The sequence below is a fragment of the Macrotis lagotis genome, chromosome 2 (genome assembly GCF_037893015.1).
Source record: "Macrotis lagotis isolate mMagLag1 chromosome 2, bilby.v1.9.chrom.fasta, whole genome shotgun sequence".
In the NCBI taxonomy this organism is placed as follows: Eukaryota; Metazoa; Chordata; class Mammalia; order Peramelemorphia; family Peramelidae; genus Macrotis; species Macrotis lagotis.
The window spans coordinates 117,127,403-117,144,644 of NC_133659.1; the positions used below are offsets into that span (position 1 = coordinate 117,127,403).

The following is a 17,242-nucleotide window of genomic DNA, read 5'->3' on the forward strand; positions in this document are numbered from 1 at the left end:
GGTTGGCATGAGAAATTACTGTAAATGGGAATTTGGGGGGGGGAGATTTACAGAAGCCCTATATGACACACAAAGACTAGCAGATGACACAGAGCCTATGAACAAATACTATTCCCAATTTTAAAATAAGGTCATGGAAACATCCCAAAAAAGAAAAAGAAAAAAAAATCAGACTTCTCTGATATGAAGGGAGGATCAAAAATTTTATGTGGATTTTCCAGATTGTGGGAATACCCCTAATCTTTTCATTGTGGAAGTGATAACTGATTATTTCAAAAGAGAAACAAGTCTATACATGCAAAATATTATTCATAAAGCTTTCCTTGAGTCTATCATTTCTGTTGACTTTCAGCAACATTTATTGATGTATTTTGACATCATAGACTAGATTTCATTATTCTCTAATTTCAGTTTGCACACAATGTCTTACTTTATTGGTGCAATGTCATCTTTGTATTTTGTTATCCCTAGCATAGGGCAAGATTCCTAGATGGTGCTCGGTATAGAATTTCTAATTGAATTAAATGAATTATTATAAACACTTCCTATGAGGTATGTTAAAGAGAATGGGAAAAGTGGCTTAATTCCAAGTAGAGGCATGGATTTGATCAAAGACAGAGCCATACCTATCATAGTTAACAAGTGTATTTTTAAGCTGCTGCCATGTTTCAGGTATTGAATATTGGTATATTTGACTCTCTACTTAGCTACAACATGTATATTTATCTCTACCTCCTCTATTTCTGCCTCTCTCTAAATATATACATATATATTTAAATGTATACAAAATAATTACAAAATTTTTAGGAGAGCATTAACATCTCTGTTGTACCCTATTTGAATGCTCTTTCATCATATACATATATATATATATACACAATCAACATATATGACACATGGTTCCATTAATATATGCATACATAACCACCCAAAATACACATGTTAATTTTTAACATAACTCATTCTCAAAGTCTTAATGTAGTTATATATATATATATATATATATATATATATATATATATAATCTATATATATATCTATATACCAAGGAGCCTATGAGTTCCTTGAGAATAGGGCCTGTTTTTTTAAAATCTGTAGAATTTAGCATACTTCTTGGTCCTTTGAAGATGATTAATAAATGCAAGTTAACTGACTGTATTTTTCCCGTACATAAAGTCTTATCAAGAGAGAGCAAGAAGCAATGGTAAAGCTATTGAACAGAGCTGTGATAATTTTACTACCTAGCCACAAGTTACTTCTAATGAAGAGAAAACTACCTATTACATTGAAGAGAATATAGATCTGGCCGTGTTGGCAACTTATATTTACATAGGCAAGGCAGTATGCAGACATTTTTTTTTAACTAACTGGAATTCACAAATACTTCTGGGAGATGTCAAAATAAATAATGTAAATTTAAGTAATAGGGAAGTGGTAGAAGGAGGAGGAGGAGGAGGAGGAGGAAGAAGAATTTCTACCTGGGACCTACCAAATTGTTCAGTCCTCCAATATGTCCTTTTGTGTGGTTATTGTCATGTATCTAGGTATTCTTTGCTAACCAAATTAGGTTTTATCCAAGGTAAGGAATGATGAGCAGTTTAACTTTGTCAGCAGTGACAGTATGTCTTAAGGATTGGGCAAATGAAGAGGCTGGAATATGATGAGGATATTTAAAACCTCTGATTTTCCTTCCAGATCATTCAAATGACCTTAGATAGAACTTCTAGCCCCTCTGTACCAATTTGAAACATATAACCTCTGGGGAATGGTGGGAGGTGAGGAATGAGAAATTCTGAGATCTTTGAATGAGAAACATTGTATCTATTACAACAGCTTTTATGTCACCTTGAAAGGCCTTGAAAATATGCCAAATGTAGAGACATCTCCACTCCAAATATTCACAAGAACTATTTGTATCCAATCTGTGGCAAAAATTTCTTCATATTTTAGATTTATGTATTTTATTTTTTCTAGTTACAAGGAAATAGTGTTTTCAACATTGAATTTTGTAAGAAACTGAGTTCCAAATTTTCCTTCCTCCTCCCCCTTTTCTCCCCACTTCCCAAGACAGCAAGTACAATGATGTTAAACATGTTTCCTTATTAGTCATGTTGTGAAAGAATAATGAGAATAAAATAGAAAAATGATGAGAAAGAATAAACAAAAACAAATTTGTGATAATTTTGTGATAATATTATGCTTTGTTCCGCATTCAAACTCCATAGTTCTTTCTCTGGATGTGGATGGCATTTTCTATAACAAGTCTTTTGATATTGTCTTTGATCCCTGTACTGTTGGGGAAAACTAAGTCTGTCATAGATGATCATCATACAATATTACTGTTAATGTGTACAGTGTTCTGCTGGTTCTGCTCACTTAACCCAGCATTAGTTCATATAAGTGTTTTCAGGTTTTTTATGAAACAATTTCTTACAGAACAATAGTATTTCATCACATTCATAATACACAACTTGTTCAACTATTCCCCAATTGATGGGCATCCCTCAATTTCCAATTCTTTTCCTGCATTCATTTTGACCTGATCAACCACATCAGATACACTGCCTTTGACTCCAACATAGGGATATTATTTTGGTTCACTTTGGAAACAAAGATCAACAATAAACCAACCTATCAGTCTTTTCACCTTGATAGCAGAGTATGTTAGGGAAACATCCAAAGTCCTTGTGCCTTTTCCAAATACTGTGTATAAGAGAAAATAAATCAATCTGGTCCAAGAAAAATATTTCCCGGTAAAAGAAATAAAGGAAAAGAAAACCCAAAATATTTTTGAAATCAAAGTAAAGCTATACTAACATTTAATACTCATACACTGACTTGGGTGCAGATAAGTCAGTGATTACTAGATTGATAGATAAAATATACTTGGTATCTGCTGCTTTAATATTTCATTAAAAGGTACAACTCCAAAACACTAATCATCTCCCCTAAAAGTAATTTAATTTGAAAAAATATCATTGCTATCTAAAATAGCATAAAGTTTTCTCATTTTTATTAATATTACACATGGTCTCCATGACAAACCTCCACAAATCAAGGAAAAGAAATCTCTCTCCCACCCCAGGCTTATCATTTCATTTTTATCTAAAGATATATCAAGTAACTTCCTGATATAGCCAATGTCAGTCATATTTCATTCTGAGCTAAGCTCCAAGGACCTGAAGTTAAGGGTCATTGTTTTTGTATGAACTTCCAACTCTAGTTGTCCCTTTTATTATACCAAAGCTGATTGTTAGCTTCAGTGAGTGAGTTTCCATCTCTGATCTCTTTGCAAGCCTGATCTGTATATATGAAGGGTCTGGGAAATTTTGGGGAATGTAATGTTGCTAAGTCACATAGTACTGTGGTTCTCGGTGTCCTCATCTTTAAGGTGATGGGGTTGTCCTTGATGGTCTATGAGGTTCCTTCCAGGTCAAAATCTCTGGTGTTAAGTACTACATATGTGCTATGAGTTCAGAGACTCTCATTGCCCTTCTCCCCTAATATCCCTTTAACTATCTAAATGACATTTGAAATTTCTCTGGCTTAAGACTATTAAAATGTTACAGTCTTTGGGAGAGTGTTATATTAAATCTTATAAAGTTTTACACTTTAGCATGGATGTCACTGAATATTTGAGACATCCTGGTGGGGCTTTGTTTTGTGTCCATCATTCTCCTGTCTGAAGTGTCAGGTCTGCTTTTTTGTAAGTGATCTTTATTCATTATCAATCAGTAGGTATTTTGAGGTTATGCTATAGAATTTGAGAGTTGGAATGTACCCTAGAGGCCAACTACCTATAACCATAAGTAAATAATTATTTGCTCCTTAAAACACACCTAATAAATAATTTTCTGGATTGTATCTCCTCCTGGATCACTGCCTTGGTAGAGGGCAGTGTATAGCTCACTGAAACTATGAGCTATGCCATTTAGAGTAACTCAAGATGAACAGGTTATAGTAAAGAGTTCTGACAAAAGGTGATCCACCAGAGAAGGAAATGGAAAACAACTCCAGGTTCCTTGCCAAGAAAACATCATGACCAGATTTTGAGAGACAGTGGAGGGCAGAAGGTCCTGGAAAACCATGATCCATGGGGTCACCAGGAGTCAAACATAACTGAATGACAATATAGAAGTTGATTCATAATTTTTAAAACTGACCAATTTGACTGCAAAATTCTATTGCCTTTAGAACTGTTCTGTATCTTTTTTTTCAGTGAACTTAAATGAAGGTATCAGTGGTGGCATGTGTAATGTTCACAACATGAGTCACAAAATGACACAATTGGGATCCCCAAAAGAATGTGACATGACAGTCAAAAGAGCCAGTGCCATTTTAGGCTATATTAATAGAAGCAAGATATCCAAAACAAAGGAGGGAGTAGATCCTTCTACACTGTTCTTGCTGTTCTTTTTATACCATACATAGACTACTGTGTTTACTTCAGGGGGATGCATTTAGGAAGGATATTGACAAGTTACATCGAATTTAGAGGAAGGCAATCCAGAGAATAAGAGGATTTGAAAAATATTGCCATATGAGGATTAAATGAAAGATCTAGGGCTGCAGAGGCTGGAATAAGCTACCTTTAAGAATTTGAAAGATTTGTCCTATTGATCTCAGAAAGAAAAATTAAGAGTAGTGGGTAAAAGTTTCAGAGAAATAGATTATGCTTTGATCTAAGGAAAAACCTTATAAGCTTATTGATCCATCACGTCCAATTCTTCATTATCCCATTTGGGATTTCCTTGGAAAAGATACTAGAGTGGTTTGTCCTTTCCTTCTCCAGTTCATATTACAGATGAGGAAACTGAGGGAAACAGAGCTAAGTGACTTGCTTAGGATCACAGAGCAAGTAACTGTCTGAGATTGAACTTGAACTAATGAAGATGAATCTTCCTGATTCTGAGCTAAGTGCTCTATCCATTTTATCACCTAGTTAAAATAACAGCAATATCAACAACAGTAATAATAGCTAGCATTTCTATAGTACCTACTGTGACCAGTCACAGTGCTATGGTGCTAAGTGTTCTATAGATATTATCAATTTTGCCCTCACAACAACCCTGAGAGGCAGGTGCTATTATGATTCCCAATCACAGCTAAAAGAAACCTGAGGCAATCAAAATTTAAATGACAGAGTGACTAAGCTATTATGCAACCAAAGCAGATTTTATGGTAAAATTTAAATCTTTAAATGTATATATCATTAAAAAAGAGAAAAAGTAGATCAATAAATTGGGCGTGCAATTTAAAAAATGCTAGGAAAAGAATAAATATTATATCTCTAATTAGATGCCAAAATAGAAATACTGAAAAGCAAAGGAGAGATGAACAAAAGTGAAAGTTAAAAAATCATTGAACTAATAAAACTCAAAGCTGCCTTTATAAAAAAATAGATAAACCTTTGGTTAATTTGATTTTTTAAAAAGAGAACCAAATTATCACTATAAAAATTAAAAAAGCAACTGTATCACCAATGGAGATGAAATTAAAATAATCATTGGGAGTTATCATGCTAAATTATATACCTGTAAAGAAATTCAAGTGAAATTTATGAATATTTACAAAAATGGAAGCTTCTTAGATAAACAAACGAGGAAAAATATACTTAAATAAGCTTCACAACAACAACTCACATCATGTACCAAGATAAGGGCAAAATGGATAACTGATTTGGACCTAAAGTAGTAAATTAGAGAAGTCTGGAAAACTGTCTTTGTCAGATCTCTGGATAAAGGAAGAGCTTATAATGAAAAAGGAGATAGAAAAGATTACAGGGAATAAAATAGATAATTTTGATTACATGAAATTAAAAATTTTACATAAGGAAAACATAAAAGAATCAAAATTAGAAGGGAAATGAGAAACCAGGGGCAAAATTTTTACAGTAAGTTTAGTTTCTCTAATAAAATTTTCAAACATCATTGATAGCAACACAACCATCATATCTACATGTTTTACCAGCACCCAAGGATGGAGTTTGACCATGCCTTGTGACTCAAATTTATTGAGGACAGTTCTCATTATCTTCATTCTTGCCTAGTTTTCATTTTATTTTCAGTTTATCATTTTAAGAGTGGTATGCTTTATTGGATAGAGACCTGGTCAAATAGCCAAAATGTAAAGCATTCTATCCTGCCTTTGACACATATTGGACATTTCCTCCCCAGGCAAGTCACTTCATCTCTGTCTTCCAGACTAAAACTTAAGTTGCAAAAAGGTGAAATTTTACACCAATCTCTTTTGATAGTTTTCCTCAACTTAATTTTTCTTTCTTATAATAAATTTTTACATTATAGGATTTCATTTTTTATAAGCCCCCAATTTTACTTGAGTTGACTTCTACAGAGCTCTAGACCATGGGATCCTGTTTATCCTTTCTCTGAACTCTTTGAAAGTATACTTTTCAAAAATTTAGAGTGCACATCAGCCTGCCTCATAGTTGGCAGTTAAATGGGTGTTGACTGAATGATTGATTTGGCAAATAGTTTCTTTTCTTTCATCAGAGTCTGAACCAGAGTGATAATTCTTCCCATAGCTTTTTGAAGAATGAAATTATCATCAAGGTAAGTTATATGCTTGATGTAACTTGGATCAGTCTCCTAGTTCAATTCAAATTCAGGACAAGAATGAAATGATAAACTTGTAGAACTGACAGTTAAAAGAGAGTTCATCAAGCCATACTCAAGAAAGACATAGAAATGCATCAGAATGATGTGATTGCTTCTTCTCCATATAGAAATGCAGATGATCAGCAAAGTATGTTGAGTCTGTTGGTGTAATGATTCACATAGTGGTAGGACATGAGTCAAATATGGGGGACACTAACTGTCCTTTTAATGTTCCAGGCAATTATGAATTCAAGTCAATGACTTGAGCCTTAATCTATTGGACTAAACAAGTCTAGAGGATATCATTCTTGTCATTTTTGGATAAACTAGCCTACATGCCCGAATTTTAGGAGAAGCTGACTTAGCCTGTGTGACAGGGTTTTAGTAGATATTGCTTCTATCAAATAAGAATTTATCAGTTGGCATCTTTCCTTTTCCTTATTTCCTTTTCTCTCTCTTTCTTCTTATTTCTTTTTTAGCACAGAGAGATGCTTGGCATGTATCTATCTGGATAACTAGTCACTAGTCACTACACTACCATGTCAGGTTTATGATATGTTTTTAGGATTCATTATCCATCTCCTCTTATTGTCAGGTTGGTTTTCATGCTCCCATTAAAAGTTTCTCCCTTGATTAGTCTCTAGCCATATGCTCTTCAATGCTTTCTCTTTTCCAAAGTTTATGACTACTTGGAGAAGAAAGTCATCTTTCATTTTATTTTATTTTATTTTCACCTGGTTACATGTAAAAACAAGTTTCAACATTCATTTTTAAAACTTGAAGTTTTAATTTCTCTCCCTTCTTCCTGCCCTCCCCCTCATTGAGAAAGAAAGTTATGGGGCAGCTAAAGCACAGCGGATAGAGCACTGGTCCTGGATTCAGGAGTACCTGAGTTCAAATCCAGCCTCAAACACTTAATCCCATTGTTTTGCAAAAAAAAAAAAACAAAAACCCACCCAAACAAAACCAAAAACAAGAAAAGGAGAAAGCAAGTTATTTCATTTAGGATAAAAATGTGTAGTCATTCAAAACATTTTCATAATAGTCATGCTGTAAAAGTAAACATAGTCCTCCCAACAAAAAAAGAGAAACTTCCAGAAAAATAAAGTTAAAAAAAGTTTGCTTCAATCTATATTAAAACACTATCAACTTTGTCTTTGGGGATGGGTAGTATTCTTTATCATGAGCCTTTCAGAATTGTCTTGGGTACCACAGTATTGCTGAGAAAAGGTGACTCATTCACATCTATCATCCTACAATATTGTTGTTACTTTGTATAGAATTAATTTTCTATTGCATCTGTTCATTTAAGTCTTTCCAGGTTTTACTGAGAGCAACCTGCTCATCATTTCCTTTAGCAGAATAGCAGTATATCATAATTAAATAACATAATTTGTTCTGTCATTTCCCAACTGATGGGCATCCCCTCAATTTCCAATTCCTTGTCACCATAAAAGAATCGCTATTAATATTCTTATGCATACAGGTCCTTTCCCTTGTTGTTTTTCATTTCTTCTGGAATATAGACCTAGAAGTGGCATTGATAGGCCAAAAGTTAGGCATGGTTTTAAATCCCTTTGGCCATCATTCGCAATTGCTCTGAATTGATGAATCATTTCACCACTCCTCCAACAGTACCTTAATGGCTCATTTTTCCTACATTCCCTCCAAACTTTGTCATTTTCTTTCTCTGTACTATTAGTTAATTCAATTGGTTATAGGGCAGTACCTCAGAATTGTTCTAATTTGCATTTCTCCAATCAATAGTGATTCAGGGTATTTAAAAAATATGGCCATAATTCGCATCAATAACCTTATCAGACAAGTCTTCATATTTTTGATCATTTATCAATTGAGGTATGGCTCTTATTTTTCATAAATTTGACTCACTTCTCTATTTGAGAAATGAGATCTTTATCAGAGAAACTTCGGGAATATTTCCCCCTTGCAGTTACTATTGCTAACTCCACCCCATTTATTCTATTCTCTCTCCTTCCACCCTGACCCTCCTCAATCTTCCCTCCCTTCTATCACTTCCCCCTCCCCACTTCTCCCATCCCCTCCTCTTCCTCTGGGGAAAGATAGATTTCTATACCCAATTGAATGTGTATGTTGTTCCCTTTCTGAGCCAATTGTGATTTTCCTCAGTGAGCTTTTGTATTTCCTTTTCCATTCGTTCAATTCTGCTTTTTAAAGTATTCTTCCCCTTACTGGATTTTGGACTTCTTTTTTTTCTATTTGACCCAACTGTAAAATGTTAATTTCTTCAGTAATTTTTGTGTTTCCACTAAGCTGCTCTCATGGTTTTTATGATTTTCCTACATCACTCTCATTTCTCTCCCCAATTTTTCCTCTACCTCCTTTACTTGATTTTCAAAATTCCTTTTGAGCTCTTCAATAACCTGAGACCAATTCATATTTTTCTTGGAGGCTTCGGATGTAGAAGCTTTGATTTTGCTTCTTCTTCTTCTGAATATGTGTTTTGATTGTCCTTATCACCACAGTAACTTTCTGTAGTCAGATATTTTTCTTTGCTTATTTTACTAGCCTGATGATTTTAATTCTTTGTTAAAGTGGGGCTCTCCTTCCAACATGGAGGGCACACTGTCCCAAACTTCTGGGGTTTTGTGCAGCTGATTTCAGAGATACTTTTAGGGACCTGAACATTTTCATTTCTTCCAAGGTGTTATGACCTAAGGAGATGTGTTTACTACTACTCTCTTAATCTGTGCTCTGGTCTGTGGATGAACACATTCTTTCTGTGAGGATGGCAGCAAGATCTGTTGTATTAATGTTCCTCTTTGTGGGACTGTGACCTGGGACTGTTACCTAGGTCAGAGAATGGGCAAAATAATAGAGTCCTGCCTCAGTGATAGTAAAGAGACTCCTCTAATCTCCTTCTGACCCTTTACTCTCTGTGGACTGAGAGCAGCTGCCTCTTCTGATTTAGTGACTCCATGGACTATTCCTTGTCAGCTGGGGTCTGTTCTACACTGCTGAGGTCTGAGGATTCTACTTTTACCCTGGTACAGCAGACTTTTCCTTCTGACCTTTCAAGTTATCCTTGGCAATCTCTAGGTTGAGATGCCTGAAAACCACCACCACTGCCATTGACTTGACCCAGTCACCCTGCTGCCTGTTTCTGGATTACTAGGGCCAGTTTACTCTGATGTGATCTGCATTGCTCTGTGCTTCTCTCTCACTCTGGTACAACGGACTCTTCCAGTCAATCTTCCAGGTTGTCTTGGAGTGGAAAATGGTTCCACTTAGTCTTTTTGTGGGTTCTACTACTCTCAAAGTTAGCTTCTTTATTTAAAGGTATTTGGAGAGGTCTGGGGGAGAGGTCGAGTGAGTCCCTGCCTTTACTTTACCATCTTGGCTCTGCCTCTGAGAAGCAGGTCATCTTAATATACATTACTATGTTTCTGTTACTCCCTCTAATTTATTTCTTTTGCATGAGTTATATACCCTCTCATTAGTTAAAAGAAACTATTTGTTTGAAAGAGTCATTGAGAGTCAGTGAACCTGACAATTTGATCTTAGATGTCTATGATTAAAAACTCTTGAAGAGGACCAGAATTGTCAATGACATAAAAAAAGAAACACTTTCAGACATGTAGATGTTAATGCACCAAATGATTCTAAAATATACAATGATGATAAATCATAGAAGGAATCATTCATTTCCAGGAAGAAGATCTCTCTCTCTCTCTCTCTCTCTCTCTCTCTCTCTCTCTCTCTTTTATTTATTACTTTTTAATCTATCATTTATCTATGACTATTTGATCTCTCAGTGTTAGCTATATCTATCATATTTATTTCTTCCTATTCTATCACTTATCCTTTATTATCTTTTTATATCTATTTATCTCTCCACTATCATGTATCCATTTGTGTTTATCATTCATCTGACATCTATCCTTGATCTATTTCAATCTGTTTGACTGTAGCTTCTGTTTTCTATCAAATATTTCAATTTCTCTATCATCTATACCTATTAGATATCTATTTCTATTATCTGTCATCTCTCTGCTTATCTCTTTCTACCATCAGTCATTTATCTTCTATTTCTATCTGTGTCTATCACATATCCCTATTTCTATTTATCTGTCTATCTAAAATCTTTCATCTATGTCATCTATTATATTTCTCTGTATCTGTCATGTATCTTTTCTATTTTTATCTATCAATACCTGTCATTTATCATTCATCTATCCAATTATTTGTCTATCTTTAAATTTACTTATTAATAGAATTCCTTTCTATCTCGAGGCATAAGAAAAAAGGTTTTATATTAAAACAGAATAGAATTGCTCAGATATTTCTTAATAGAAATAAAAGGCATTGTAGAAGAATTAATTTAGGGCATAGGAATAACATAAGACAGCTGAAATTTTAGAAAGGATGAACAGCAGTAGCATTTGAACTCAATAAAAACTGCAATCTGCTTAGATTCCCAGATGGAGAAGTCTATAGCCACTTTGTCTGTCTGCAACTTTTTCTGTCTGCAATTACTCCTAACAAAGTTCCCAGAGACATACTAAGAAAGCCCCATAATAGCATCTCAGAGAGAAAATTCTCAAATCATTTCTCCTCTTTGTTCTTCATCTTCCCCTCATCAGAAACCTGATCAAATTTAGTTACCATTCAGGGAATTTCCCAAGTGCAAACCAGGCTGAATAGTCTTTTTTTTTTTTATTCTCATGTGGTGAAAGAATTTATGTATGTGATTTACTAAGAAAGAGGGGGCATTTTCAAAATCTTGGTAGAGCTTCAGAAAAATAGATATTGTGGTGAGCTACTATTACATTTTAAAGGAATATCATCATTACTGCATTGCTTTTCAAATTTAGTTAAAAGAGAAGTCTTCTGGTATTGGGTCCAAAAGGTAGACATAATGCCAGTTAAAAAGAATTGTCTGCATATAGCAAGTATTTGACTCAGATTGCATTTAACTGCAATAACAAATAGGGAGAGAAGACTATCCCTGAGGGATAAGGAATGCTTTGTAAATTCCCCAAATGGGAATGTTTGGAATAGTTGTATTCTCTTTCAAGAATTCCATCATATTGAAATATGAGATCATATCATTATAATTGGACATGCTTGTCAAAATAGAGCAAGTGTGATGCAGTGGATAGAGTGCTGACTCAAGATCCAGGAATGCCTGGGTTCTAATTCCACCTCTGACATATACTGGCTATGTGATCCTGAACAAGTCACTTTTTTGAGACTATCTATAGGCAACTATTTTGGACTATAAAATGTAGAGAAAGTGCTTGACCTACATTGGAAGAGGGGGTTTTCTCCTGTGAGGGTTCCTCATCCCAATGAAAATTTAGGTCTTGTTGAGATCCCTAGTTGTTTCTTTTTAATATAAACTTGATGTGTAATAAAAGTCAGTTAGTCTAATAGTCATCATTTATTAAGCTCTTGACAAATGTCAGACGCTATAATAATTGCTGAAAATACAAAGAAAAGTAAAAGATATTCCTTGTCCTTGAAAAACTCACAATCTAATGGGGGAGACAACATGTAAATAACTATGTATAAGCAAGCTATATAACAAAAATAATTAAGGAAAGCCCTAGAATTAAGAGGTAAGGAGGAAAATAGATTTTCTTTTGGTAGAGTGTATGACCTATGGAAAGTGCAATTCTTCTGGTACCTAGCATCATGAATCTAGATATTGAAGACTCAAATTTGAAAGTCATATGATCATAAATTTAAGCTGGAAGGAACCTTAGAGACTATTGGATCTAATCCCATTATTTTACAGATAAAAGTTAGTGATTTGCTCAGTAGAAAGAGTCAGGATAATAGCATAGGACCCAAGATTCCATTTTTAGTGTTTTGTTATATTCCACATTGTCTCAAGAAAATAATTCTGTAAAATAGAACTAAAGATATTTGTTAAAAGGTTATTTGACTCAAATTCCAAAGATTCCAAATGAGTTGTTGAGGATGAGCAGTGAAATGAAAACATAAGTAAGAAATGTCAGTTATTCTTTTCCAACCATTCCATTCTCACTCCAGAGTGTCATCGGAAATGGTTTAGGTATAGTTTTTACTTTTTATTGTAAAAGTTGGCATTGTAAGGATGGAGAATGACATCCTTGGACACACTTTGACTTGTCTATCTTTGGTTGCCATCTTGTCTTTTTCAACACAAGTTGAGAACAAGAATTCCCTCAATAAGATAGCTGATAAGTGAGCCTCAGGCCCCTATTTTGTAAGAATGGAGATAACAAATGTGGCACTTAACCTCACAGGTTTTGTGAGAATCAATTTAGATTTTATTTGCGAAGTGTTTTTATAAGTCTTAGAACTTTATACCTATCATTTATTATTAAACCAGGTTTTCAAATTGTCTTCCTAAGTTCAGCTTCTACAACTTAACAAAGCAGAGGCTCAATTCCTTAAAAAACAAACAAACCCTCAAATATGCAAACTAAACTTGTGATTTTATTTACATAGAGCAGAGGGGTCACACACTTGGTGCATTAATTCTTACTAGGATCTGAACCAGATAAAAATGTAATTGTGAAATATTTAACAAAATAGATAAAATAGAATATAGATAATGCTAATATGTGGTTTTCTAAGTCAAGATGGGGTCTCCAATGATCATCTCATATCTACTTGAGTTTGGAATTACCGAAATGGAGAATTCCTAGGAAGTGAAATTTCCTCTAATAAATATAGATTTTAAGTGGTTTACTATTTATTGTCTTAGTTGCCTGAAAGTTAGTTAATTAAGTTAATTAATATTTGACTCTGAGTCCATTTCTGTTCACTACACTGTATTGCCTTTCAACTAATCTAAAAATATTAAGCCTCTTGGCAGATCACCAAGACATCATAGTCTAAAATGGCAAAAGCTGAAGGTTTGAGTAATAATTAGCAGTTATTCCCTTTCAGCAGACTCAAGGGAAACAATGATGAACTTGGCATCAGTCACAGAACCTGAATTCAAACCTAGCTTCCCAATTTAACTATAAGGATGTCTTTGGGCAAATCACTTAACCTTTTGAATCACAATTTGCTCATTTGTAAAAGGAAGGGGTTGGATTTTTATGACCTCTTGTGCCCCTTCCAACTCAAATCTGGAATCTTATCATCCCTGAACTCAGTTCATATAATTTAAGAATAGGAAGTCAGGATATACAATTAAGTCCAACACTTTTATTATATGGATAAGGAAACTAAGACTCAGTGAGGTCATTAAGGCAAAAGGTCACAACAGAAATAGAAGAGGTAGGATTTGAGGTTAGGGTCAATGATCCAATCTGATTGTATTATATTGTGTTATATTGCCTTTGTTTTCATGACTGGATTTCCCTTCTGCTGATAACATCAGGGGAAAATCATGATCAGTTTTGATTTTTGGGATGTTATAGACAGAATTCCTGTTTAGGAAGAGCTGGACCAGATGGTCTCCAAGGACTTTTCCAGACCCTTGATTTTGGAAGTCTAGGATTTTCCAGAGAGGTATGAGTCCATTGTCATTATCTTCTCCCCACCTTCCCTCACTTCCTAGTTGTTCACTACAAGAATCTGAAGTTTTGACAGCTCACTATGCTGCAGCATTCAGAATCACCGAATTTCACTTGTCAGGGGAATTGCCAAAATTAGAATCAGATCTAAGAGAAAGAAAAATATAGCTGTAACCTTGACCTCTGTTCCCTATCCAGATCTCTCCTTGGCATTCTCAGTTTGACTAACTTTGCCATAGAAACTAGTAACATCTTGCCAAGATGCTATACCTGTTTAGACTTCTACAACTGGAAGCTGCAAATGCAAACAAAAAAACCGTACAAACCAACTTCTTTTTCTTCTCTCACTTTCTCATACTTGGTATTGCTTATGCAAATAGGAGAGAATAATCCTCATTTGGTCTGATTTGGAATTCTAGCAAATACAGTACATCTGTTAAGTGCATGTGAGGAAAGAAAAAAAAATCTCAGTCAACTAAGCATATGGGTAAGCAGCAGACTTTTAACTTTATGGCATTGCTTTAACTATCTGCTTGACAGATATAGTAATCATTACAGATTGGAAATACCTTTGGTAGACAGCAATTTCCTGTGATGGGTAGCCATGTGATCCTGAATGATATATTGAGTTGACAGCTTGCAGGAAGGTCCAGGAAAAAAAGCTGTGAGAGGGGAAAAGCTTATTTTAGCCAACAGGCTTGGAAATTTCACAGACGTTATAAGATTCTTTTAGTGCTACGCATGATTTCTCCTCATCAGCTGCTAATTAAGGGCATTTATTTATTTATCTACTTATTTATTTGATACTGGAAATGTGAGACTCAATTTAGTGTGAATTATAATTTATCACAGTTTAAAAATCTTTTGAGTAATTCAAAATCATGGTTTGTAATAAATGACTTATGAGGAGTTTATAAGTATTCTTATTAAATCAGCATTTTTTATGTATTATTCTTTGGCATTACGTACCTCTGGAGACTATTAAAGTTTATTACTCAGTGTTCACTTTAATAAAAACCTTCTGACATTCCCTAGGGTCTGGGATGAGCCATCCATGTGTTTCTGTCTAATATTGAATGGAGCTATTGCTTATAAGGGATGACTTTATCAATACATTAAAGAAAAAGCTAGTGAATTGTCCACTTCTCATTTTTTTATGTAGTGCCTGATACTAGAACTTCCCAATAATTTTTCACCTTGTGACTCATTTCCATACTTCTAAGTGGGTTGCAGCACAAATTACTTGTAGTAAAATGGAAAACAGCAGCCATGGGAGTGACCTAGGGAATGTTTCCATTAGATGCCACATCTCACCTATACCTGAGGCAAGCTCTGTATGCAGTTCCATTTATGGAAATTTAGAAGAGGAACTTTTTCCCATACAAAAAAGAACTAGTCCTGATACCACATTCATTCCAACATTAATCTGGAGGCTTCTCACTCTATATATTACAGACCACAGGTGGAGACTTGACCAACAGCATTTTCAGTAACTGGATTTGGAGTCAGAAAACTTAGGCTGTGCTACTTTTGGGGAAGCCACATTATATTTTTCCTTTTCTATAACATGAGAGGTTTAGAATAGGAACTTTCTAAGGTGTCTTCTAGTTCTAAAATTCTATGAAATAGACAGCTCGGTCTTACCTACCAAAGAGAACACCTTGATGCTGGGAAAATTACATTTCCATAATAATTGAGTAATGTTAATACAACAACAATAACAACAAAAACTTATTAGAATCCTTCAATAGCATATCTTTGTGTATGTGAACACATATATATTCACACATGTATATGCATCTATGTTTTTATATATTACACAGAAATATCTATCTATATCCAGATATAGATATATATGTTTTACGAATTTCTCTTTGATGATTTTGGAAGCCTGAGCTCATATTTCTTAGCTAGTTGGACAGTATCTTTTTTCCCCCCTTAATGTTCTACCTAAATAAGCATTAACAAAAATTTATAGAGTGTCTGCTCTATGCCTGGAGCTGATAGAGATACACAGTTTCAGTAAGATAAGAGTCCTAGTCCTCCTGGAGTTTCTAGTTCAGGGTTTTTTACAAGTAAGCTGACTTTTTATATTACTTCCCTTCTTTGAAAGTGACAGTGGAATGAATACTGGGCTGAGAGTCAGGTAGTTTGGATTTAGATTTGGGTTTAGATTGCAGCTTGCTGAGTTGACTTCTCTATTCAAAATTAATTCCCATCCATTGACAAATGCCAACTTTTTTTTTATAAGGTAAAAAGAGTTGTCCTTTTCTCCTCTTCTCCTTTCAGGCTTTTTCTCACTATCCATTCTTTGCATCATTCCTGGCTGCCACATTTCTATTAAGAGTCATTCTTCTTTCAGATTTCACTCCAATTAAAAAAATTATCCATAATGCCTATCTCCTATATTATGCAGTATAAGATATGTTAAAGAAATATGTTAGTTTATCACTTTCCAATACAAACATGTTACAGTTATCACTTTATGAAGTGTTTGCTTGCAGTTAATCCATATAAACAATCCCATATTTTAGGTAAAGTTACTAAAAGGTTAAATGAGAGAGATAAAATGACTTGCCTGACAGTTATTAGCTGAAAAATGGCAAAGACAAGACAAATTTTTGCCTATGAGCTCAGGGCCCTTTTCACTCCAATCTCTCAGATAGCCTTGAGCAAATCTCTATGTCATAAATAATTGAGAGAGAGAGAGAGAGAGAGAGAGAGAGAGAGAGAGAGAGAGAGAGAGAGAGAGAGAGAGAGAGAGAGAGAGAGAAAGGGAGGAGAGATTTTAATTTGTCTTCCATAAATACATAAAGACACCAAGAAAACTATAGTAAGAGAAGCATTTTCTGTAAAAGGATGAGTATTTTAAAAGCTTAAAGACCATTAATGGTGATGGCAAAACCTATGAGGATAATCGATCATGCTTTGAGAATAAGAGACAGGAACTGTGGTCCGAAAAATAGACCAGAACTTCAATTAATGACTATTTGAGGTGAAGAGAAACACCACATTTTCCCATCACTGTGAATCATAAAAGTAGTGCTCCTTTCTGTATACGTAATTACACTTTTCAGAAGGGACTTTATAATTTCCTAGATCACATAGTCAGAATGCTGGCAAAAAAAA

The 17,242-nt window shown here is 34.5% G+C and overlaps 1 long non-coding RNA gene across 1 annotated transcript in view; it reads right to left on the minus strand.

Annotated features, from left to right (window-relative positions):
• Positions 1 to 17,242, minus strand: part of LOC141511160 (uncharacterized) — a 116,530-nt gene that overhangs the window by 7,835 nt on the left and 91,453 nt on the right. Inside the window, exon 3 of the long non-coding RNA XR_012475273.1 lies at positions 14,683 to 14,775. This is a non-coding gene — a long non-coding RNA (uncharacterized LOC141511160). The remainder of the gene's footprint in view (positions 1 to 14,682; positions 14,776 to 17,242) is intronic.